Raw genomic sequence first — 23723 nt, forward strand, 5'->3', positions numbered from 1 at the left:
TGTGGCCCAGCCAAGTTGACATAAAAAATTAACCATCACAGTGCCCTAGTTTGTGTCACATTGCTCCATGGGGTGTTAGCTAAGGAGCTCAGCTGGGGCTGAGGGGCCACACCCTCCTGCCTGGCTAGTTCACTCTCTGGCAAGTGAGTGCTGGCTGCGGACTCAACAGCCGGACTGTTGGGGTGAAGGAAGGGGGCTGGGTTTCACTCCACATGGGCTTCTCCATGGGGCTGCCAGGCTTCCTCTAGCAAGGTGACTGGACTTCAAAAGCAGGTGTTCTGTGACATATTGCAGCCCACCCTCTGGCCTCAAATTATTTATATTTCTCCTGCATGTAAAATACACTCATCCCCCAAAGTCTCCTCTTCTTACCACAGCAGGCTTGAGGGCCAGGACAGTCTCACCATCTAAACTGGGTTTAGGCGTGGATGAGGCATCCCAGGTGCAGTTCAAAGAGGGCGACAAAGCATTCTGCCCACTGAGAAGTGAGGTCTGTGTCTCCTCCCCTTAAATCTGGGGAGGGGGAGCTCTGCTGACAATGATGACAAATAGAAGACAGCAGGGTGCTGCTGTCCCAGTATCCAGGACAGGCCTTAAGAAGGCCTTGGAACACTTGCTCTGGGCCTGAGCCACTGTGGAGTCCAACAACCCTGAGACCACCATGCTGGAGAGGCCACGTGTAGAGGTTCCAGTCAGCAGTCGCTGCTGAGCCAGCCATCCTGCCACCCTCAGCAAGGCTCCAGACAGGTGAGTGAAGCCATCTCAGACCCTGCAGCGTAGCCTGGATGCCAGGTGAGTACCACCAAATAACTTCAGTGGGCACCACGACAGTAGACCTGCCCGGCTGAGCCCCGCCCAGATCCCTGACCCACAAAATCATAAGATATATTAAAAATAGTTGTTGCTTTAAGCCATAACAATAGATAATAGGAACAAAGAGCATTTTAACACCTTTTAGTTCAGTTGTTTATAATCCTTGGTTTTATGTTTAATGGCAGAAACCTCTTTTCTAATAAAATTTCATGTGGAACTCTAATATGTAAAGGGATCTAAGGGGATCTACTTTGCCTGAAGTCAGGGTGGGGGACCTGAACTCTCTCAGACTTCTTATCTCTGTCCCATGGCCGAGGCTCCTCTGGTCCTCAGAACAGAACTTAAGATAACAAATCTAATCCTATTCCTCCAAACTCCTTGTTCCACGAAGAATGTACTTGAGGTCTAAGAGTTAAATGGCTTGCTTTATACAAGTTGTTCTCAAAGTGTGGTCCGAGGACTAGCAGAATCAATACAAATTCTCCAGCCAAACCCCAACGCTACCACACCAAGAAAATATTTTGAATTGAGCAGACCTGGATTTGAATCCTGGCCACTTCCTAATTTTGGGAACTTGGGCAAGTTACTTAATGTGTCAGCCCACTTTCCCTAACTGGTAAGACACGAGAGTAGTAACTACTGTTGACTTCCTCTTCTATTCCCACTCCCTCCTCTATGAGTCCCAATCCTTTTGGGTGATGGAAAAGGAGAGAGGGAAGCCCCGGGCTGATGTGAGGACTCAGTCCAGCCAGAAGAATGGGTGGCTGCCATTTCCCAAGTCTGGGATTCTGGGCTTTCCTTCTAAGCATCTTTGATCAATTTAAAGAGATCAGATGCAACAACAAGTATATGCAGCTATTGAAATGTATTATAGTTGACATAATGGCTGGACCAAAATTTCTGAGAGAAGCTCAGGTGTCTTTGGCAGGCAGATTCAAGTTCACCACTGCATAGGAAACTCTGTCTGTCTCTCCAGGGCTGGTGCCTCTATCCGCAGCACCGACCTGAGAGCCCTCTGTCCCTCTCTGGCTCCTTCCTCCCCAGCCTTCCCCGAAGATGGAGCAAGCCAGATCACAGCTGGTTCCGCCTCTAATGACTATTTCCTTCATTTGCCTGTTTTTCCTTCTTTCTCACTATAATGTCAATACCAGAAGGAGGAGGTTGTCAGGGCAACCCAGAGTGGAGGCAAGAAGTCCATCCTTGACCGAATCTTAACCCTGTTTGGTTGAACACCCACAGGGTTTTTAGCTGCCCTCTGTTTCCTGGTAGCAAGTATGTAAAAATTTGACATTTTCTGTTTTTCTTTCTCTTGTTCTCTCTCTCTCTGTCTCTCTGCAAAGTTGGCCTGACCTATGTACATTCTGAATTTACTAACTTAATTCCTTCTGTTTCTAATGACCTTGACACTTTTTTCTCCCTGATACAATAGATAGAGACCCTCCCAGTACCCGGGCTGATCAGTACTGACCACACCACCCTCCCTAACATGGCTGGGGGAGGCATTTAGATAAGGCCATGAACCAGCAGAGCCTGCGGGTCTGGGGCGGACACATGGAAGTTGGGGCTGGTGCTGTTAATGGTTTAATTAATGCTTTGTTTTTCTGGCCTGAATTCTCTCTATGACAAAGCCAGAATGTTTTGGTGCTCAGAGTTGCCACAATTATATGATAATACCATTTAAAATGATAAGGAAAAAATCTGGACAGAAAAACACCAGAATACAGACATAAATTATGTCTAAGAGATGAGATGATTTTTTTTTTACTTTTCTGTATTTCCTGAATTTTTTAATAATATGCATATATTACTTTTTAATTTTTCTTTTGAAATAATTATTACAGGAAGTTGCAAATATAATAGAGAGGTCCCATGTACCCTTTACCCAGACATATTGTTACTTTTATAATAAAAAATGAAGATACCTAAAAAATCTCCTGTATACACAGGACCGAACTTGAGAGAGTTTCCAATGGCCAAATCTCAGATAATTTGGGCAACAAATAATGATAGGAATTCATTATAACCCATAGAATAAAATAAACATCCATGAGTCTGTACTGATAGAAATAAATACTTAAACAATTAATGAACATGGATAGCTCTTCTTTACAGTAGAATTCCAATTAGAAATGTGTAATAGAAGGAAGAAAGATAGGAAATGAGCATTAGGCAACAGCACAGTAATGACTGCCGTCAGAAAGCCTTGTCAATGGATGCTAAAATTAGTGGGCAAAAGAGTGACGAGAAACAGGATATTTGTATAGTGTCAAAGTATCTCCCCCACAAGATAATTATTAATTACAAAGGGAAAAACAGAAACTGAGCAGACACCATGTTAGCCAAGTTATCAAAGTCAATATCACCAGTAATAAGACATGGTGATACCAAGTATCTCTAATATCTGTGGTCCCCAACCCCTGGGCCATGGACTGATACTGGTCCATGGCCTATTAGGAACCAGGCTGCACAGCAGGAGGTGAATAGTGGGTGAGAGAGCAGAGCTTCATCTGTATTTACAGCTGCTCCCCATTGCATGCATCACCACCTGAACTCCGGCTCCTGTCAGATCAGCAGTTGCACTAAATTCTCATAGGAGCGCAAACCCTACTGTAAACTGCGCGTGTGAGGGATCTAGGTTGGGTGCTCCTATGAGAATCTAATGCCTGATGATCTGAGGTGGAGCTGAGGGGGTGATGCTAGTGCTGGGGAGCGGCTGCAAATACGGATTTTCATTAGCAGAGAGGTTTGACTACACAGAGACCATAATAAATCAATTGCTTGCAGACTGATATCAAAACCCTATCAGTGAGTGGCAAGTGACAAGCTGCATCTGGTGGCAGCCTTTATAGTGGCAAGTGAGTCCATGTACTTCAATTGTACAGCTGTACCTGGTGGCAGGCTTTAAATCAGAATCTGACTTATTTTAGTCTGAGTGTGGCCCACCCATTATTTTATTTACCACTTCCATCTCTTTCCCACACTGCGCACCTGTCTCAGGCACAGTTTGGTAAGCCCACAAGCTAACCCTAGCAAAAATGAGTGAAAAAAAAATGTCGCTGGAAAGCTTCTTTGAAAAGGGGGAAAGACCTAATGATGAGACAACAGAAGACTCTAAGACTGCCAACAAAATGAAAACTGCATTTAAAAGAAAATACCAAGAGTCCTACTTAAATTACAGGTTCATTGCAACAGGTGATTCACATTCTCCGAGCCTGCTTTGTATAGCATGTGGCGATCAGCTATCCAACAAACCCATGAAACCTTCAAAACTGCTTCACCGAATGGAGACTAAGCACCCTCCATTAAAAGACAAGCCTTTGGAGTTTTTCAAAAGCAAAAAAACATGAACATGAAGAACAGAAGCAATTCTTAAAGGTGCCACTTCATCAAATGTGTCTGCACTGAGAGCATCATTCTTAGTGGCTAACCATCTTGCTAAAGCTAAAGAGCCCTTTACTATCGGTGAAGAGTTGATTCTGCTTGCTGCTAGGGCATTTGCCATCAACTTTTAGGAGAGGCTGAAGTTCAAAAGGTGGCACATGTTTCTCTTTGGGCTAGCACCATAACTAGATGAACTGATGAAATAGTGGAGGATATTGAGGCACAATTGTTAGAGAGGATTACCGAGTCACTGTGGTATGCAATCCAGGTTGACAAGTCTACCGATGTTGACAACGAGGCAGCCATGCTTGTTTTTGTGTGATATATTTTTCAGGAGGATGTGCATGAGGATATGTTATGTGCATTTTGTTGCCAACCAACACCTCGGCTGCAGAACTATTCAAGTCTTTGAGTGATTACATATCAGGAAAACTGAGTTGGTCATTTTTTGTTGGTATATGCACGGAGGGAGGAGCTGCCATGACTGGATGGCGTTCTGGTTACCTGCTCAGGTCAAGGAGGTCGCTTCTGAATGTGAGTATACACACTGTGTCATCCGTAGACAGATGCTGGCTAGCTGAAAAATGTCACCTGAACTAAACAACGTTTCGCAAGATGTGATTAAAATTATCAACCACATTAAAGTACATGCCCTTAACTCTGTTCACGTAGCTCTGTGAGGAGATGGACACAGAGCACACACGTCTTCTCTTATACACAGAAGTGAGATTTCTTTCTAAAGGTAGATCACTGGCCAGAGTTTTTGAGTTATGAGAGCCACTCCAGAGATTTCTTTTAGAAAAATAGTCACTAGTGGTAACACATTTCAGTGACACAGAACGGGTCGCAAAACTTGCTTACTTGTGTGACGTATTCAACCTGCTCAGCGAACTCAGTCACTTCAGGGGTTGGCAAATAAAGTGGCTGCATTCAAAGCCAAACTGGAATTAAGGGGGCGACGAGTGAACATTGGGATTTTTGGCATGTTTCAAACATTAGCAGAGATTTTGAAAGAGGCTGAGCCAGGGCCTTCTTTCTCCCAGCTGGTGCGTGATCACCTGTCTCAGCTTTCAAAAGAGTTTGAGCATTACGTCCCAACCACAGAAGACCCCCGAACTGGAAAGGAATGGATCTGTGACCCATTTGTGAAAACAGCAGGCGAATCCATGTTAGAAGAGGATCAACTGCTTAAGATCGCAAATGACAGTGGCCTTAAAAGTATGTTTGAGACAACTTCAAATCTCCATATGTTCTGGATTAAAATCAAGGCAGAATATCCTGAGATAGCCACAAAAGCACTGAAAATCCTGCTTCTATTTCCAACATCCTATCTTTGTGAAGCAAGGTTTTCTGCAGTGACAGCAACCAAAACGAGATTGTGGAGTAGACTGGACATAAGCAACACACTTTGGGTGTCACCGTCTCCCATCACCCCCAGATGGGACCATCTAGTTGCAGGAAAACAAGCTTAGGGCCCCCACTGATTCTGCATTATGGTGAGTTGTGTAATTATTTCATTATATATTACAAGGCAGTAATAATAGAAATAAAGTGCACAATAAATGTAATGCACTGGAATCATCCCAAAACCATCCAGTCTGTGGAAGAATTATCTTCCATAAAACAGGTCTCTGGTGCCAAAAATGTTGGGGACCACTGTCTAATACGATTCACGATATCACCTCTGCTGTATTCTTGTCCAAAAGCCAGTATCTCAATCTAATCATGACAGAACCTCAGACAAACCCAAATTGAGGGACAAAACACCTGGCCACTACTCTTCAGAAGTGTCAAGGTCATGCGAGACAAGGCCAGACTGAGGAGCCATCCTAGATGACAGGGGGCTGAGGAGACACAACAAGTGACTGCAATGTGGGGTCCTGGATTGGGTCCTGAACTAGTACAAAGACATTAGTACGAAAACTAAGAGTGTATTAGTCAGGGTTCTCAGTTGTAAGCAACATAAACCAACTCTGGTTAAACAAGATTTATTGGGTAACAGGGTCAGGGGAGGAGCCCAGATTTGAATGTAGGCAGACTGGCTCCATAAGCCCAGCTCCTAACCCCTATGTTTTGCTTCCTTTTGCAAATAAATACACATGTATCGGGACCTTCTGTGTTCCAGGCCCTGGAGATACAAAATCAAAGACTTAGTTCCTGAATGCAGTTGTCCCCAACTATGCTGGTATCCCCAGTCCTGAGAGTGTCAGGCTCCTGGAAGGTGCTTAATAAATGGCACTGGGAGGACTCCGTGACCCAGTGTGGTAGCTAGCGCCAAGATGGCCCTGTGATCTCTGCTTCTTACTATTCTAGCCTGGTGCAGTGCCCTTATATACTGAATAGAGACCTGTGGACCAATAACACATGATGGGAGCGATGGTGTATGGTTATTGAGGCTAGGGCACAAAAGGCATCATGGCTTCAACCTCACTTGCTCTGGGGCAGCTAGCTGTCATTTCACAAGGACACTCACGCAGTCCATTTCTATAAGATGAGAAATGGAACTGAAACTTTCTGCCAACAGCTGTTGTGAGGGAGCTGTTTTGGGAGCAGATCCTCGAGTCCCCGTCAGGTCTCCAGGTGACTGCAGCTCTGGCTGGCATCTTGACTCAACATCATGAGAAACCCTGAGCCAGAACTACCTAGCTAAGCTGCTCCCAAATCTCGGACCCACCAATACCACGTTGTGGTAACACATTGTTGCTTTTGGTAGCTTTTAGGGTAATTTGTTGTGTAGCAACACATAACTAATACAATCAGTGAATGCACAGATGTCAGACCTCCTCTCTCCTTGCGTTCTGTGCTTCTTATCATAGCACTGCCATGACAATGTTTGATTGTTTACATGCCTGCATCCCTGGATGGCCTGTGGGCAGAGACGGTCCTTTATCTCTGGGTCCCCAGCGTCTGATGCCATATTTGACATATAGCAGGTACTCAGTAAATATTTGTTGAACGGATGAGTGCAGAGAGAAAAATGAAGTCCTAAGCCTGTCTTTATCCAGAGTTCTCTAACAATCCTACAAAATATTGCCACTGGGGAGAAAGGAAAGGGATATATTTTTATTTAGAATCCTGATATCAGTAAGGTTTTTTCCTCCTGACTTCTAGTCATTGATGTATTCCAAAGTATCTGAAACATTAATATTAATGGAAGCAGAAGTGTTTAGGATGAAAATGAATGTCCTCCCACTACTCACTTGGGCTGCAGAATGCCACTTCGCTCCACACCACAAATGTATAAAACTGACTTGTCACTGGTTTGCAAATTACACAATGTGTAGAAATCAGTTACATTCAAGCATGCCTCTCTCCATCTACATAGAAAATTATAACAAACAGCCATCAAAAATTATGAGAACTATTGATCAATATAGAATATGTGAAATAATGTTCAGTGGAAAAAGCAGGGATAAAATTACATGTGCATCACGAAGACTGTATTGGACACCTCTTCAGGTCCCCTTGGCCCCCACCTGTCTCTTACTCTAGCCACTGCTGGGACAGCACATTTTGGGTCAACTCCAGCAAGCTTCTCACAGGTGCACCCTGATATGTGTGCCCCAGGTCTCTTGCCTCTCACCTTGGGACTTCTCTGTTGATGCCATTGCCTGGCACCTAGAGGAAACCCACTCAGCATCCATGCAAGGGCAGCCCAGAAGTGGGGGGCAGTTGCCACCCCATGGGGGAAGCCTTTGACTAATGGGGGTGGGGAGTCAATAGAAAAATGCTTCCTTCTTTCTCTCCCCACACATGTAAAGTCCCCAGAGGGCTCCTGAGATGGTTCTGGATGCAGACCCCGTTGCACTGAGCTGAGGCCAATTCCATAATGCATCTTTGTCTGCTTTGCTCCCTCATTCCTCATTCCTGCTCCCTTGAATCATATTCCCTAATAAAATACTTGCACAGAAACCTTTATCTCTTAACCTAGTCTCTGCTTTCTGGGGAAACCAGGTCAAGACAAACATCACGACATTAGAATCAAACATATTCATAGGGACAGAGACTGCAAGGAAAAGCACCTATGGGATGGCCATGGTTGTGTTACAGTGTGGGAGTTATGAATAATTTTTTTCTTTTCTTTATTTAAAATTTTGCTTAAATGAAGCTTTACTTTTATAATTAAGAAATTTACATTTAAAAATTATTTCTATGTTGAAAGTCATCAGAAATGGTATAGAACTATAATAGATAGAGGCACTGACAGAATGTCAGTCAGAGACCCGGCTCAGATGTTAATTACCTTCCTTAAGGAGCAGGGGCAAGGGAGAGACTTGGGGAAGACACATTGCTGGGGGCTGGGGGGAGAGAATACAGGGAGTGCAGGTAATTGGCCAGAGTGTTGCCAAGGAGAATCTATCCTCTCTGTCGGCTTCTGAGTTTGGCATGGAGTGTTTTGCAGCATTTTGACCAGTTCTAATTTGGGCATTTTTCTTTCACTTAAAAAGTGTGTATTAATATGGAGGTATTTAAGCAACCCAGGAACATGGAGGCCCTTCTTTGGTAAAATCTCTCCAGCTCCTTTGAGGTCTCCCTGTCCCCCCTAGTCAGTGGCCAAGGTTAGAGCTGGAGCCCCAAGGGGAGATGTAGTAGGAGGTGAGAGTTCCTGTGGGAGACAATCTTTGAGTTCCTAGGGTAAGAATAATGACAACAACATCTTTGGAGTAGGGAAAAAAGCCTTGGAGCCAGAGCCCAGAGAAGAATGGAGTCAACAGAAGGTAGATCAGCAGCAGGGCAGGGCGGGGAGAGCAGGGATGCCCCCTGTGGGCTGCTCTGGAGTGTTAGGCCCTCCATCTCCAGACTGGCCCCGGTGGGTGGGGCTGGTTTTAAGAGCAAAGGACATACTTGAGGCTGTCATCTTCAGTCCAAGAAGGGGAGCAGAGATCTGGAAATTTAAGCCCCAAATCCCTTTGATGCCTGTATTTTCTATCAATGTTTGGCAGAGTCACCCAGTTGTGTTGGTTTTATTTTTCATGCACTGATTTGGGAAATGCCCCCATAGAACCCATGGCATTCCAGGAAACCAGATGACAGGGCTTGCGGTAGCTTCCCTTCATTTCTGAAGGCCTCTCAGAGTGGGAGAGAATAAATCAGAAGAGGCCACCACAAAACAGGGGCATCTAAAGGGAGATGACAAGGCCCCAGCAAGGGAAAGCCAGCCAGGGAAGCAGCCTCCAGTGCACGCTCACCCCTGCAATAACATATAAACATACGCGAGTTCAGTGGTGTGCAGGTAAATGTTGAACAGTAGAGGGGGGCTGATTTGTTTGTTGATTTCAATGGTGTAAATGTACTCACGCCATGGCCAATTTCAAGAGACCAGTGGTTTAATGCCAGTTTGCAAAATTCCTGAATATGTAACAATCAGCTCTTGTGAACCAGTATGAATCAATTACAACACTTCACAGTACAAGCCAGTCCAGCAGCACTGATTTGGCCTCTTAGGTACCCAGCAATGTGCTAGACACTGAAACAATTGCCATGAGGTGGGCTATTATCAATAGCATTATACAGACGGAGACATTGAGGCTCAGAACAAATAATTTTCTCAGGGTTATGAAGCTGAAAAGAGATAGAGTGAGGACTCAAATTCAAGTCTCTAGACCTGCACCATCCAGTACAATAGCCATGAGCCACACAGTGACTACTGAGCACTTGATGTGTGGCTAATCCACACTGAGAGGTTGAGGTAAATGTAAAACACACACCAGATTTTGAAGACTTAGTAAGAGAAAAAAGGATGTAAAATATTTATATATTTTTAGATTGGTTATATATTGAAATGATACTTTGAATATGTTGGATTAAGTAAACTTTTGAAATTAATTTCATGGGTTTCATTTATTTCCAGTGTAGGTACTAGAAAGTTACATACCTAGCTCGTATTCTATTGCTATTCATGTGGCTCTAGGCTCTAGGCTCAGGGCTCTTTCCTCAAAGTACCAGGCATTTCCCATATTCAGAGATATACAAATCCCTACCTGTTCCTGTGTGCAAGCACACACTCACACACACACAATTCCGCTTGAACACAGGACTGCTGCCACTCTCTGCCCTCGTTTCTCTGTACAGTCAGGTAAGTGTATGTGTGCATCAAGAAAATAAGAAAATCTTATTTTTGTTCAGGCTCCTCCCTACCTCCTTAACAAACACACTTGTTTGGCATGTGTGTTTGCTGGGGCTGTATGTTTGCAGCCCATTTGCTGGCGTTGACCCTGGGGCTGTGCTCCAGCCTCACCAAACTGGTTCAAGATCTTAGGAGTCAAGATCTTTCCAAGTTCACAGTCTTTGGGGCATCTTCAAAGGGTACTGTTTTTCTTCCCTTAAGCAAAAACATTTTCTGGTTCAGGTGACATTAATCTGACAATCACTTGGAGGTAATTACCCAAATGCAGACTTTGGATTCTATAAACAGCCACAGACACAGCCCCTATGGGGGCCCAGCAAGACTCTGCTTCCAGAGGTCTTGGCAGACCCCAGCATCTGTCACAACAACCAGTGAGGGTTATAAAGGCTCATTACAAAACGCAGTAGGCTCTGGAGACATAGCCTTCCTGCTCCTAATTGCTTAATTAGATGGAATATTGCCTGCTGGATTCAAATCAGATGAGCTTTCATAGACACATCTGAATACAGAAGGCTCTGGGCTGATTATCGGTGTAGGGGTGGACATGGGGGCAGTACAATGACCTGGAAGATTCCAGAACCAGTGGTATGACAGGATGAGGCCTGTGTTAGGAGAAGGAAGGTAAGTCTCTTGTCTTATTAGTTAGCTGTGTAACCTCGGCCTTAGCTCCTTCCTCAGTAAAATAAGTTGGTAAGTCAGCTTCCTTCAGCTTCTGCAACATCAAGGCTGCACATATTAACAGCTGAAAACCCCAGTTCAAAACAGCTGTCATTTCACATAACAAGAGGCAGAAAGAGGTATGCCTCAGCCAAGGTACAACCAGCAGATTGATATAACCAAAGGCCCAGGTTCCTTCCCTGCCTGTTACTCTGCTTAGTGGTGCCTTGTGGTCACAAGGTAGCTGTGATCATTCCAGGTGTCACATCACAATTGACACTGTTCAGAGGCAGAGAGGGCCCATCACTCCTGTAGTCTCCTTGTTGAGAGGAGGAAGTCTTTCCCAGAAACCTCCCCTGACATCTCGCTGGAGGAAGTTGGTCACATGTCCATTTCTGAGCCAATCACTGGTGTGTGTGTGGGGGGGGTGGGACTACTTTGCTTAGCTTAGAACCAATCTGGATTTAACTCTGAGTTACCTTCCATCATTGGGTGAAGATGGTGCCTGCAAGGTACTGAGTTTCCGCGAACAAGAGAGAAGCTGGGGGCTAGATGTCAAGTAGGCAACCAAGAGCGTCTGCAATACATACCACTTACATTTAAGTGGAAGATAGGACACAGGTCTGGTCCTACTTCCTCCCCTCACCATTTCTCTTTTAGTCCTTCTTATCTGTTTGTTCTAGTTAAAATTGTGGGGACATAAGTCAAATCAAACTGGCTTAAGAATTTGTTTTTTAAATTTAGAATTATAGAAGAGTTGTAAAGATAGGACAGGAATTTCCTGTAGGGGCCCTTCACCAAAGTGTTAACATCTTACATCACCATGATACATTCATTGATCAGGACGCATTCAGTCATTTTGTCTCCTTGGTGTCCTCCGATCCGTGCAGTGTCTTGGTCTTTCTCTTTTATGACCATGACACTTTTGAAGAAGACTGGGTCAGGCACATACTTTTATTTTGAGAAACACACAAATCTCCCATTCAGCTTTAATGATGTATGAAATTTAAAAAGTCAATAAAATTCCATAAGCACAATGAAAATAGTTCTCCTACTATATGCTTTTCGGGCCATATGTGACTGCCTAAAGATTGTGATTTCCTCACTTGAGGGTTACCGGCCCTCTTTCTTACATGGAAAACGACTCACAGGCTGGTCTGAGCTTCAGTGTCCACAACAAATAATAAAGGGAGAGAGGGGTGGGCCACCTGTTCTCCATGCTCTGCCTCGGCTCTAAAAGTTGATTCTAATAAAATAAGTTTCATAGACTTAAAACAGAATTTTTGCTTTTTAACTCTCAGTCAAATTTGTACTTTAATTTTAAGTAATTAAACACTATTAAACCCATTTCTTTTAAAGTGTGAAGCCTCTACGTTCTCTGTCTCTGGGCATTCCTCTCCCCCTCTCCCAACTTCACCAGACTTGAGGCTCTGGGAGGGCAGGGGGGCCTCAAAAGTCACCATCCCTCAGCAGACAGTGCAGTGACCAGCTCTAGGAAGCATTCAGCACATTTTTGATGGATGAATGAGATCACTTTCAGATGGACTGCTCTGTTTGCCTCCACTTTGTCTCTGTTTCAAGGTCACTAATTTATATAACTTCCAAATACATTTTATTTCCTCTGAAATTACACAGTCAAGTCCACCAGGCCAGTGATATGGGATACTATTTCCTTTCTCTTCCCACATTTTGCCCACCGGGTCCGCCTTAGGGGACAGTCAGGGAACGCTGTGTAATGACTTACTCACTTCTTGGACATCAGCAGGATTGCTTCTGGATGAATCCTGGTGAAAGAATTTGCCATGGCTTCATTCAACAAATGTTTATTGGCCACCTATTGTATGCCAGGGGCTGTGGGTGCTGGGCCCTATGCTATTAGGGATAGGATGGCCAACCTGTCAGATAAGATGACATTTGAGCAGTGCTTTGGAAAATTCCCACCAACTGATGACTAAATGTATTGGAAAGATAAAATGGGGTATACATGGTAAAAAATAATGTGCGTCTGGGTTTAAAAATGAACAACAGGATATTTTATTCCTAGGGAAATATGTTCTTGGTTTTCTTGCTCTTTGGTTTTGCTTTTTTGGTCTTGGGTTGTTTTGCTTTGTTTTGTTTTTGACTCAAGTGGCCTATTCATGAGGAAGAGCCTGGGGTTCAAGGACAGCCTAGAGATGTAATAAAGGGAAAATGAGGTGTCTGGGTTTAGATTTTCTCTACTTTCGAGCAAGGCAATTAAGCCCAGCCATTGCAGATGGGGCTGTTGAGCACCGCAGGATGGACTTTGATTAGGGTTGCTCACCCTGCTCTGCCCTCCTGGAAACCAAAGAATGAGATTTGGAAGTCACTGGACATGGGGAGTCTCCCAGCTCTTCTGGAAACCTACTCCCTCTTCCAGCTTCGCATGCCCTGTTCAAATGACCTGTCAATCACACCCTGAAACATCCCACCTCCCTCAGGTTATGGGTGCCTGGGGGCAAGCCACGCTTCTGAATTCTTGGTGCTAGAGGGACCCTCATTTTACTTGTCTCTCTCAGCTAAAGAAAGAAACCCTTTCCCTTTCAAATGGGATCCAACTGTTTAAGAAAAAATGTCTGTTGAACTTTATCTTTTCCTTTGGTCTTTTGGTAAGACAGATTTGGGTTTTGATTCTATCAAAATGAGGAATTTTCCTTGTTCTGCAAGATCAAGAAGTTGGAGGGGGTTCTCTTTTCTTTCCCTTTTTTTTTTTTTTTCTCTTTTAAAACCCTAAGGGGCACTGACTGTTGAGAGAGCTGCTTCCGACTCCCAGCGTGGCATCGGCTCTCCTGTGCGCAGACTGTGAGCACAGGTGACACCTGCTCCCCATCTGTGAGGGGCCATTGTCTGGGAGGGCTGGGGCTCAGTCACCACTTGGCAAACTCCAGGAGGTGCCATTCATGTCACCGTCCATGATGAGGCAATGCTGTGCCTGACAGATAAGAAGAGGCCCCGCTCTCCATGAAGCACTGAAAATTCCAAAGGCCTGGGCTGCCTGAGCCAGCAGTGCTCCTGCCTGCAAATTGCTGGATGACCTTCAGCAGGACCCCGAGCCTCTTGGACCTGTGTGTCAGCCAGAAAGCCTGGTGTGGAGCCAGGTCAGCCTCTTATTAGGTGCTGGCACATGCTGGCTCCTTTTCTTCAGACTGATGCTGCCACAGCAAGAAGCCACTACGTTAAGGGTCCCATCTTAACCAAATTCGGTTGGCCCCATAACAAAACGTAAATAAAATGTTTCCCTCTCATAAGCACTGAGAACCATAAAGCTTTCCTTTTTCTCGTTTTTTACTTCTATGGCAATAGCCATAAAAAATGAGACTTTGTATTGAAAACAGAAGGAAGCTGGGAGTGAAAGAGTGTCTGGAAGGGGAGGCCAGGAGTGAAATTTACACTTATAAATGAAGTCACAGGTGACTATGGGTGTGATGCATGACTGCTGTTTGCTTGCCAGCAACCATTCCTCTTTTTCCACTGCTACGTTCTCATTTGGGGAACTGCATCTTGCCCTCTGGAGATGCTCTGGAGGGACAGATGGTCAAGGCTCCCTCCCTGCCTTTCAGGACAAGGGGCCAGCAAGTTCCCGGGTGAGGCTAGCCTCACTGCTTCCCAGGAGGAGGGACGGTGAACCCACTGCCAAGCAGGGGAGCAGACAACTTTAGGAACTCCCTTCATTCCTGCTCCTGTTCCTCCTGAGACCAAGATGTTGAGCTTCATTGTCAATTCTGCTACCCTGAATCCTTCGACCAGATTCCCATTTTCATTTAAGTTAGTCACATTCTGTTGGTTGCAGCCAAATAATTTTAACTCCAATGGGCATTTTATTTCTCTTCTCTTTCTCTTTCCAAACTTTTTTTTTTTTTTTTTTTTTTTTGAGACAGAGTCTCACTCTGTTGCCCAGGCTAGAGTGAGTGCCGTGGCATCAGCCTAGCTCACAGCAACCTCAAACTCCTGAGCTCAAGCGATCCTCCTGTCTCAGCCTCCCGAGTAGCTGGGACTACAGGCATGCACCACCATGCCCGGCTAATTTTTTCTATATATATTTTTAGCTGTCCATATAATTTCTTTCTATTTTTAGTAGAGATGGGGTCTCACTCTTGCTCAGGCTGGTCTCGAACTCCTGAGCTCAAACGATCCGCCCACCTCGGCCTCCCAGAGTGCTAGGATTACAGGCATGAGCCACCGCGCCCGGCCTCTTTCCAAACTTTTATTAGAAAAAAAGAGGAGAGAAGGAAGAAAGGAAAGAGATGAAGAAAGGAAAGGAACACATTAGTGTTTTAAAATTTTGTTTTTAGCCACAGAACCATTTCTCCCTAATTAAATCGAGCATGGACTGCTCAAGACAGATGAAAGCAGAGCTCCTTGTTTGATGGACTCGGTTGGGGCCTCTCTGGGTAAACTTCCCTCCTGCCTGCAACCCGTTGCAGGCTGCTGGCTTCTGACTCATGAAAAGCGATCAAGTATATTGATTACCTTTCCATCGAGGCTGGCGAGGTAATACCCAGGAGCCGCCCCTACCCCAGATCGGCTTCCTTAGAATCCAGAAATCTCAGCCATCATTTCTTCCATTAATGCTTACATGGGGGAAAGTTAAGTTTCCTTGAGTGAGGGGGCAAGGAGAGAGAGAGGGAAAAACAGCAGCATTTAAAGAGTACTGCCTGTGTACCAGGCACAGCCAGGAACTTCATATATACAATTTTAATTAATACGACAAACATACAGGTGGGTTCCATTGTTACCTACATTGTGCAGATGAGGAAATTCAGAGATCAAGCAACTGGCTGGAAGGTACACAGATAGATAGAGCTGGGATTTGGACCCAAGTCTTTTGTTCATAACACAGGGAGATGGCCACCCATCTAGTTCTGTTTGGGGTGCACAGTAGGTCTCTCCCACCCCTGCACATCCACACCACCAGCAATCCCTGCCCCCTGCCTGTGCCTTTTCTTCTGGGGACCTTTTGTTACCTTTGCCTCACCCCAAATGCTTCTATTTTCATCAACACAGGCCTTCCCTAAAGTGTTGAATGAAAGAACAAGGAACATGAGGAAGGAGTGCAGTCTAAAGGTTAAACCATCAGATGGCCTGGGGAGATTCCGACTCTTGGGCAAGTCACATAACCTCTTTGTGCCTCATTTTCCTCACCTGGAAAATAGGAGATAATAATATTATCAACCATGGTAGGCAGATTAATTGCCCCAAACACATCCATATCCTAAGTCCCTAATCCCTGGAATGTGTGAATATGTTATATTCCAGGACAAAAGGCAGCAATAGGTACACCTGTCTCACAGGGTGGTCTTGAGGAGTATAGGGACGCTGCTGGACATGTTGTAAGAAGGCAGTGCAGTTGGCTGTCCTAGCTGGTTGGTGTGCAGAGGTGGGCACCGACAGTGGCAGTGAACTGTGCCCCCCTTTCACCTGCCTACCCCTGAATACTGAATTCTGTACCTTTCATGCCTTAATTACTTTGAAATGCTTCTTTATAATCACACACCCAGTGGCTCCCTTCATCATGCTGAATTCTAAATTGTGCTTGAAGTAGCTTCTACAATGTCAGCCCTCTGATTAGCTTCTTTCTGAGCTCCAAAATCAGGGTAATCAGAGTAGAGGAAAGATCTTACTGTGTGTGCTGGGAGGGATGAGAAAGCAGGAGATCTCTCCATTGCAATTTTCTAATAAGACTTAAAGAGCTTTTAAAAAGCAGGCTCCTATCACCCTGCAGGCCTGTGGTCATCCTCCCTCCCAGCCCTCCATAAACACAAGTTCTCAGCTCACCCTCCCAGCATCTGACTGCACTGCCTTTGGCATCTCCTTCACCCCTGGTCTCTCCTCCTTGGAGATTATACTTGGTTCTTGAGATCAGGAAAGTGATTAGAACCCAGCTGCCAGTGGTATCTGGCTGGACCCTAAAATCAAGATCTGCTTGCACAGGCTGTGGAAGCCCAGAACACCCTCCAAGATTTCTGGGGGTTTCCAAGTGGGGCCTGGCTTTCCTGTGGTCTCATCTGCCCAGAGGAAGATTTACAGGGAAGCTAATGAGGCTCCACCTCCAGGGCCACTCACTTGTGGAAGGCCCCAGCCAAGTGTTCATGTGGCCATGTTGTTTTTGTAAACTTTGCAAAAGTTTGGTGTTTCTATATTCTTTTTCTTTAAGGGATCTCACCAAACTATGAACTTCAGGTTCCATGAAATTTAGGTCTGCCCCTGCATCTAGCCCCCTGTCTTCGTGCCAAAGGGCATTCATCCCGGCATGAGGCCCAGCCCTTTGTTTTTGACTAAAAGAGGCCAAGTATTACTGAGATTCTCTGAGGTTTGTGTTGGGGGAGTGATGGTGGAGAATATGAAGAAGGGTTTACAACGTACAACTGGCCTCTAGGCCTCCTCATTCTTAGACATCCCTTTGGCCACCAGTGTGAGTCATTTCTGTGACCTTCTCCCCAGGGAACCCCCTTACCCCGCCAGGGACTCTGGCTTCTCTCTCCTCTTCTTTCCTTGTGCCTTTGTCTCCTTTCTCTTCCCTTCTTCCTCTCGGGAACACAACAAATTCCTTTCACTCTCTCACTTTTAACCATCACCTTTGAGTTCTTACCCTGTATCCTCCCTGCTCTGCCCTCAAATAGTTTATTGTATTTTCTTCCCAGGCTGGCCTCCCCAAGAGGGTTCGTCTTGTGCATCTGCTGTTAGGAGAGTGTATTTTTGCATCACTACGTGCTTTCACAGATAGTACTGGGCTGTTCTTCCTCAAGCTGGGGTGAGCAGACCCGAGAGCCTGGGGGTAACATAGTAATGGAGGTGTCTGGGGAACCTGGGGAAGCAGAGGGGCTGGGAAAAGGGAGGTTGGCTGAGAGCTTTGGTAAAAAGAGGTTGTGTGGAGATGCTGGTCCTAGGTCCATCTTTCCCGTCTTTTGGGAAGCCCCAGGACTCACAGCCAGCTGGATAACACTAGGGGAAGGGACTGTTCCCTTCTTGGTGCCCATTTGGAACTTAACAGCTGCTCCCATAATACTCTGGCACCTGTGTTTGTTTATGTATCTGTTTCTATCTCCACCATTCTGAGTCCTTGATGCCAGGACAACGTGTTACTCATTTCTGTTCCTCCCCGTTTAGCACAGGAAGGGCAGCCCTCTTTGTGACCTGTGTTTGGAGAGGGCTGGGGCTGCCCGGGGGGAGGAGACAGGGAACTGGGTGGAGAGGGCAGAAGCAGCTGCAGAAAGAGCCGAGGAGTTGGAGGGCGAGGGCAGCACCGGTCCGGGGAAGCAGGGAGCGTGGGCACACACAGGTCAGGGGCCCGCTCGCAACATTCGCACGGCAGGACGGGATTTGGAGAGACTGAGGAGGCAGCCTAGTGTGGGGTGGGAGGAAGAGGAAGAGGAAGCAAAGAAAAGCGAAAAAGAATTACAGGGCAGAAGCTCAGACAGGTCAGCCTCTCAGCGAGATTTTCTCAAAGGTGGATGGTCTGGGCATGGTCATGGGTACAGGGGAAGGACGTGAGGAAGAGGGAGAGAATGAAGATGGGAAATGGGTGACTGATGGAGCAAACTCCAGGAGCGAGTGAGGAAGGAGAAAGAATCTAGAGGGTTGGAAAGGACAGGGCTACCCATTTCTCTCAGAGGAGGGAAACGAAACCCACATAAACCCAGAGCTCCATGTGACCCCGACAGGCGGCAGCTTGTGTTCAAATAAATACCAGGTCAGCAGCTGAAAATAACTGAAAACACCTCACCAAACTCCTGCAAATCTTTCCCTCCCAGATCCCCAAACCTCCTCGCTCCACGAAGACCATGTCTCCCTTTGCCAGCCTTCTTCTCTTCCTCCTTCCCTCTTTTCTCTGGCTCTTCCTTTACTGTATAGATCAACGCCACTCTGACTTCCTTAGCTTCATATGCCTAGTCACCTAGTCATCCAAATCTGATTTTATTTTATTTTTTAACTTACAACATAACAGGTTTATATTTAATATAGTACTTCTCACCATGGGGCTCTTACTCAGTTAATTAATATAAAGTTGTGCTTTTTTTACATTAGATCTCTTCTCCATTTCAATGTTAATACACAGGCTTTTTTTAAACATTTAATCTTTTCTCCATTTCAATATTAGATACACGGAATACATTTTTCTAAATGTTTTTTCCTAAGAGATAAAAGTTTCAATTTGTGGATGACTATGTGATATCTAAATACAATATTAACTTGGGAGATGAAACAAAAATTTAATAAAAAATATGGAGAGAAGACTCCTCACTAATTCAGGAGGCAGTGATTATAACTTAACAGTGGTGATTTCCCAGGATTCTGGGCAAAAGATTTCTTCTTGCTATTTCATGTGCTTTGAAAATTCTAAAACTATGAAATATTACTTATGTAAATTTCAGCTATCTTACTTCTTTGACCCCCTTTCTAACTAGCAAATGCAAATTATAGGCTGCAATTTTTAGTGCATTACTTGTTGTAAAGAAAACGTTTTTTCCCACTTATATATCAATTTGTTCCCATTTTAAGGGAAAAACAAAGAATATGAAACTCCCTTATTTACTGTTTCTTGGAAACTTTCAGACACCAAAGCTCAGGTTTATCCTCAATAGCACAAAGATTTTCAGGGCGAGGTTTGATTCAGGAGGTCCTTCAAAGTCACATCTGTGCATTTCTCTTCCATCTATATCACCCAAGCAAGCACAGATCCCTGTAATGCTGAGAACTGCACCCAACAAGAAAGCGGTTGCATCTCCAGCCTCCACTGCTTCAACGACAGGCGGCACCAAAAGCAGTGAGATGAGGACTAAGAGCAACTGTGTTGACACTGAGGTCATGATGTTGCCATCTTGAGGGCTGAAGTTTCCAAAGAAATGCTATACATCTAATTCTACCTGACTTGAAATTTTTCCCTTCCTGGAGCTCCGGATGCTAAGGCTAAGAGGTTCCATGTGACACCGCCTTCCAGGAATCAGCCATTAAAATCAGAATCCAAATCTGATTTTAGTCTTTCCCTATTTCCTGGATTCTACAAAGCAAAGGGTGCAGATCCAACAACCCCAAATCCTCCCCCCTTAGAAGGAAGGAGATTGCAAAATTATAATTTAAAATCTTTTCTTTAAAAATTTCTTGTTGAAGGAGAAAGAAAAAAATGGGTGAAAAGCTAGAAATACTGTGAAGTAGCCATTGAGAGGAGGCAGAGGAGACTGAGAGGTAAAGATGGTATGTCCTGGTGAGGTTTCAGGCCCCTTTGCAGGCACTGCTACAAAGGACCTATGGGGAAATGCCAATCAACCTCACAGGGGTGTTGGGAGGGAAGCAGATTGGAGGGTGCTTTTCAGATACAGAACACCTCCAAAATGCCAACACAGAGTGAGCGTTCCTTTGTTATCAGAAAAGCCGCCTACACAGCTCAGGGAAAATAAAAGATTTCCAGGCTGACTCGCTTTTTGTTAAGCATTGATCTTTGACTTTTTAATCGATTGCAAATTCTGCTCAAATTAAAAGGCCAGCTGGTCTCCCATGGAAACCTGGATTTTGGTTGGTGAAAAACGAGGAATAAAAAAAGCATTAATTAAAAAATAATAATATTTTAAATTAAGAAGGCATTGTATTTACTCATGGTTCACAATGAATTTCTTTTGGTTTTAAAACATCGTAATTATTTAGAATTTCCAGGGACTTTAGGACCCATCCATACCATCCCAATTGTCAAGATGCATCTTCCCTGAAAAGGGGTACATAGTAGTAGTCTCGGTGTATATTTGAGCATATATAATTTGTCTGGAAAATGATATAGATCCATTATATCAAAATGATATAGGCTATTTTGGAAAATGCTGACTCATCTATGGTAATACTAGAGCTGGAAATGTCTTCAAGGGTCTTACAGTCTACCCCTCTGCCTTCTCTGCAAGATCTCCATTCAACATCTGACGCCAGGGATTGTTTAATTCTGCTTTGGAAAGCCCTTCAGAAGCTGGATTTCACAGTCTCTGGTTTTTAGTACCTAATCATTAATCCTACCAGGGTGTTCTTTCCAGAGAACTTGATTTTCTCCAGCTGCAACTTCAGCACCGATCTGTCAAAGGCAGCAATGAATAACCAGTGTGGTTTTTAAGCACACATTTCCCCCAGGGTTGAGGCATCTCAGGGTATGCTGTCTGTTTTCCCGTCAACTCTTCCTGCATCCATTCTCTGCCCTGCCCTGTGCACCAGGAGGCTGGTCCTGAGGACTATATCACCAGGGGTCCCTGCACCTTCTACCTTCTGCTTGGGTTGGCCAGTGGGAGGGACTGGCAGAGATCTGCGTGGGGGAGGAGAGAGAAGCCAGAGAGATCTTCTCTGGCCGGTCCCTTCTCTGGCCATGGTGGTGGCCCCATCACCCCAGTGCCCATGGGGTGGCCCCTCCTCATGGCTCCAGCTCTCTCAGGGCTCTGAAAACACCTTTTCCTCCTTGTTGAGTCTTCCGGTCCAGGGCTGACAACAGCCACTCACTGTGGCTAGCCTCTGGACTCCTTAACCTGCTCACACTCTGAAAACAGCTCCATCATTGAAGTCCCTTGAACCACAAGGGCTGGATTCTGTTTCCAGACTGAACTCTGCCACATGAGCTAGGTAACAAGACATCTAAAGCCTCTTACCCTTTTGCAGCATAGAAGAACCCCATCAGGTATCACGTTTATCCCATTTCCTCCCTGAATTACCTTGAAGGGTCTGGGTTTTCCCGTTTGTTCTGAGGCCCGAGGGACCTTTGTGTGTCACAGACAAATCATGCTGTGCCCATCACAGAGAAGGTCTGAGGTGGGAGCCGTGGGAGATACCGGGTAGAATCTACTCCATGGTCTAGAGCTAGACAGAAGCTGACAAGAGTAGACAGTGTTGACAGCACAGTCATTCTGTCACTGGTGCAGGGAGGGGCTGCAGAGACAGCCTCCTACCACAGCCCCCAAGACCTGCGTTTGGTGTGTTCAGTCCTTTCTTGCTGGTCCCGTGCAGATCCCTTCTCAGACCTTGGCCTGAGTTCTTCCTCTTCTGCCCTGCACAGCCCTCCTTCTGGGGTTTTCTCAAAACTTAAGGCAACAACATGAGATACAAGTAGCCAGTGGCACAGCCCTAAGACGCAACACTGGTAAAACCACATCTGATCCCTATACCACCTCTTGTTATCTGCAGTGTGTGACAAGCCCCTTCTCTCTGGGCCAAAATTTCTCCATCTGTAAAGAGATGCCCTGCCTACTTCCCTCCCCAGGGGTTATCAGAGACTCTAATGGCATGCACAAGGGTACTTTGAAAGTTGTTTTGGCATCACCTGGTCTCCTCTTTTTCCTTGACACCCCACATCCAATCGTTAGGAAATCCTGTACCTGGAATCCAGTGCTAGCCCAACCACAGCCTCCAAACTGGCTTTCCCACATCATTTAGTCCCTGCCCCTGACTCTGTCCTCTACCCAGCAGCCAGAGTAATTCTCTAAAGATATAAGTTAAAAACATTAGTCAAGATCCTCCCAAAGTCCCCCAGCTCACACGGGCAAAATCCCAAGTCCTTTAAAGTTGTCTGAGGCCCTGGTGATCTGCTAGAGTCCAATCCCGGCTCCCTTGGCCACCTGCCTTCTGGTGTGCTAGGCTTGCCAAACACGTCTACCACAGGGCCTTTGCTCCTGCTGTTCCCTCTGCCTGCAGCCCCACAATTGGCTCCCTGACTCCTGCAGGTCACTGCCCAAATGCCATCCCTCACCACCACGGCACCCCCATGCTGGCATTCTCCGTGCCCCCCACATGTGCCAGCTGCTTGCTTGCTTTCCTGCCTGCTTAATTCCTGCTCCCTGCACTGAACCTCAGTTCACTGGTGGGGACCCACTGCAGCATCTGGCACACAGTAGATGCTCAGCAAATATTTGTTGAATGAATGAATGGGATTATGTTTTATTCCCATTGCTTTGATTTAGGTCTCTTTGTCCAGAGGTGGGACCTGATGTGCGTTTGGAGATATCTCTACAGGACAGCGTGTCATATGAAATAAACCTGTGTGATGGGAGCCCATGGCTCTTACGTGAGCCCATAAGGAACACGGGGGATGGCAGTGAGGGCCCACAGGAAAATGCAGTTTTTAAATGGGCATATAAAAATTAGGCTTGGAAATGCACAATCTTATTTTAAAAAAGAAGCAGCAGCTAAGACTGAAATATGCTTAGTGCTAATTTTATTCTACAAACATCATTCTAAAAATGTAGTGCCTTTATAATTTCCTACCTCCTGTGACAATACAATAGCTTAGATGCAACGGTTCCTTACAAAGAAGAAATGGTGACAATGAAATGGCAAGCGGGAGAGGGGAGAGAGGAGGAGGAGGGGAGGGACTCTTCTGGAAGAGCCCCCACACCTCACACAGGTGTGCCAGGAGGTGAGCAGAGAAGGAGCCACTGTCTAGTGGGAAGTTTTGTGCAGGGGGAGTGTGGGCTGGGCCTTGGAGATGGGGTGGGGGGTGGCAGGAGGAGGTCATAAACAAAGGTGAGGGGGTGGGACTGGGGCGGGGTGCAAATGCCCTCCATTAGAACAGGGGCTGGGGGGGCTGAGAAGGCTGGTGGAGGCAGAGTGCTGCGTATGCAGTAGGTGCAGGTCCCCAGCCTCAGGTACAGCAGTGGACCCGGCAAAGCGCCCACCTGGAGCTCTCCTTAGAGCCATCGGTGGGGTTTGAGTGGGGACTGGAACATGGGCACCTGAGCTCTGGGACCCATGGAGACAGAACCCGCCCACT

The 23723-nt window shown here is 45.7% G+C and overlaps 1 pseudogene; it reads right to left on the reverse strand.

Annotated features, from left to right (window-relative positions):
• Positions 1-19624: 19624 nt before the first annotated feature.
• LOC138387716 (small integral membrane protein 30-like) lies at positions 19625-19803 on the reverse strand (annotated as a pseudogene).
• Positions 19804-23723: the final 3920 nt, after the last annotated feature.

The sequence above is a fragment of the Eulemur rufifrons genome, chromosome 7 (assembly GCF_041146395.1).
Source record: "Eulemur rufifrons isolate Redbay chromosome 7, OSU_ERuf_1, whole genome shotgun sequence".
Taxonomy (NCBI): Eukaryota; Metazoa; Chordata; class Mammalia; order Primates; family Lemuridae; genus Eulemur; species Eulemur rufifrons.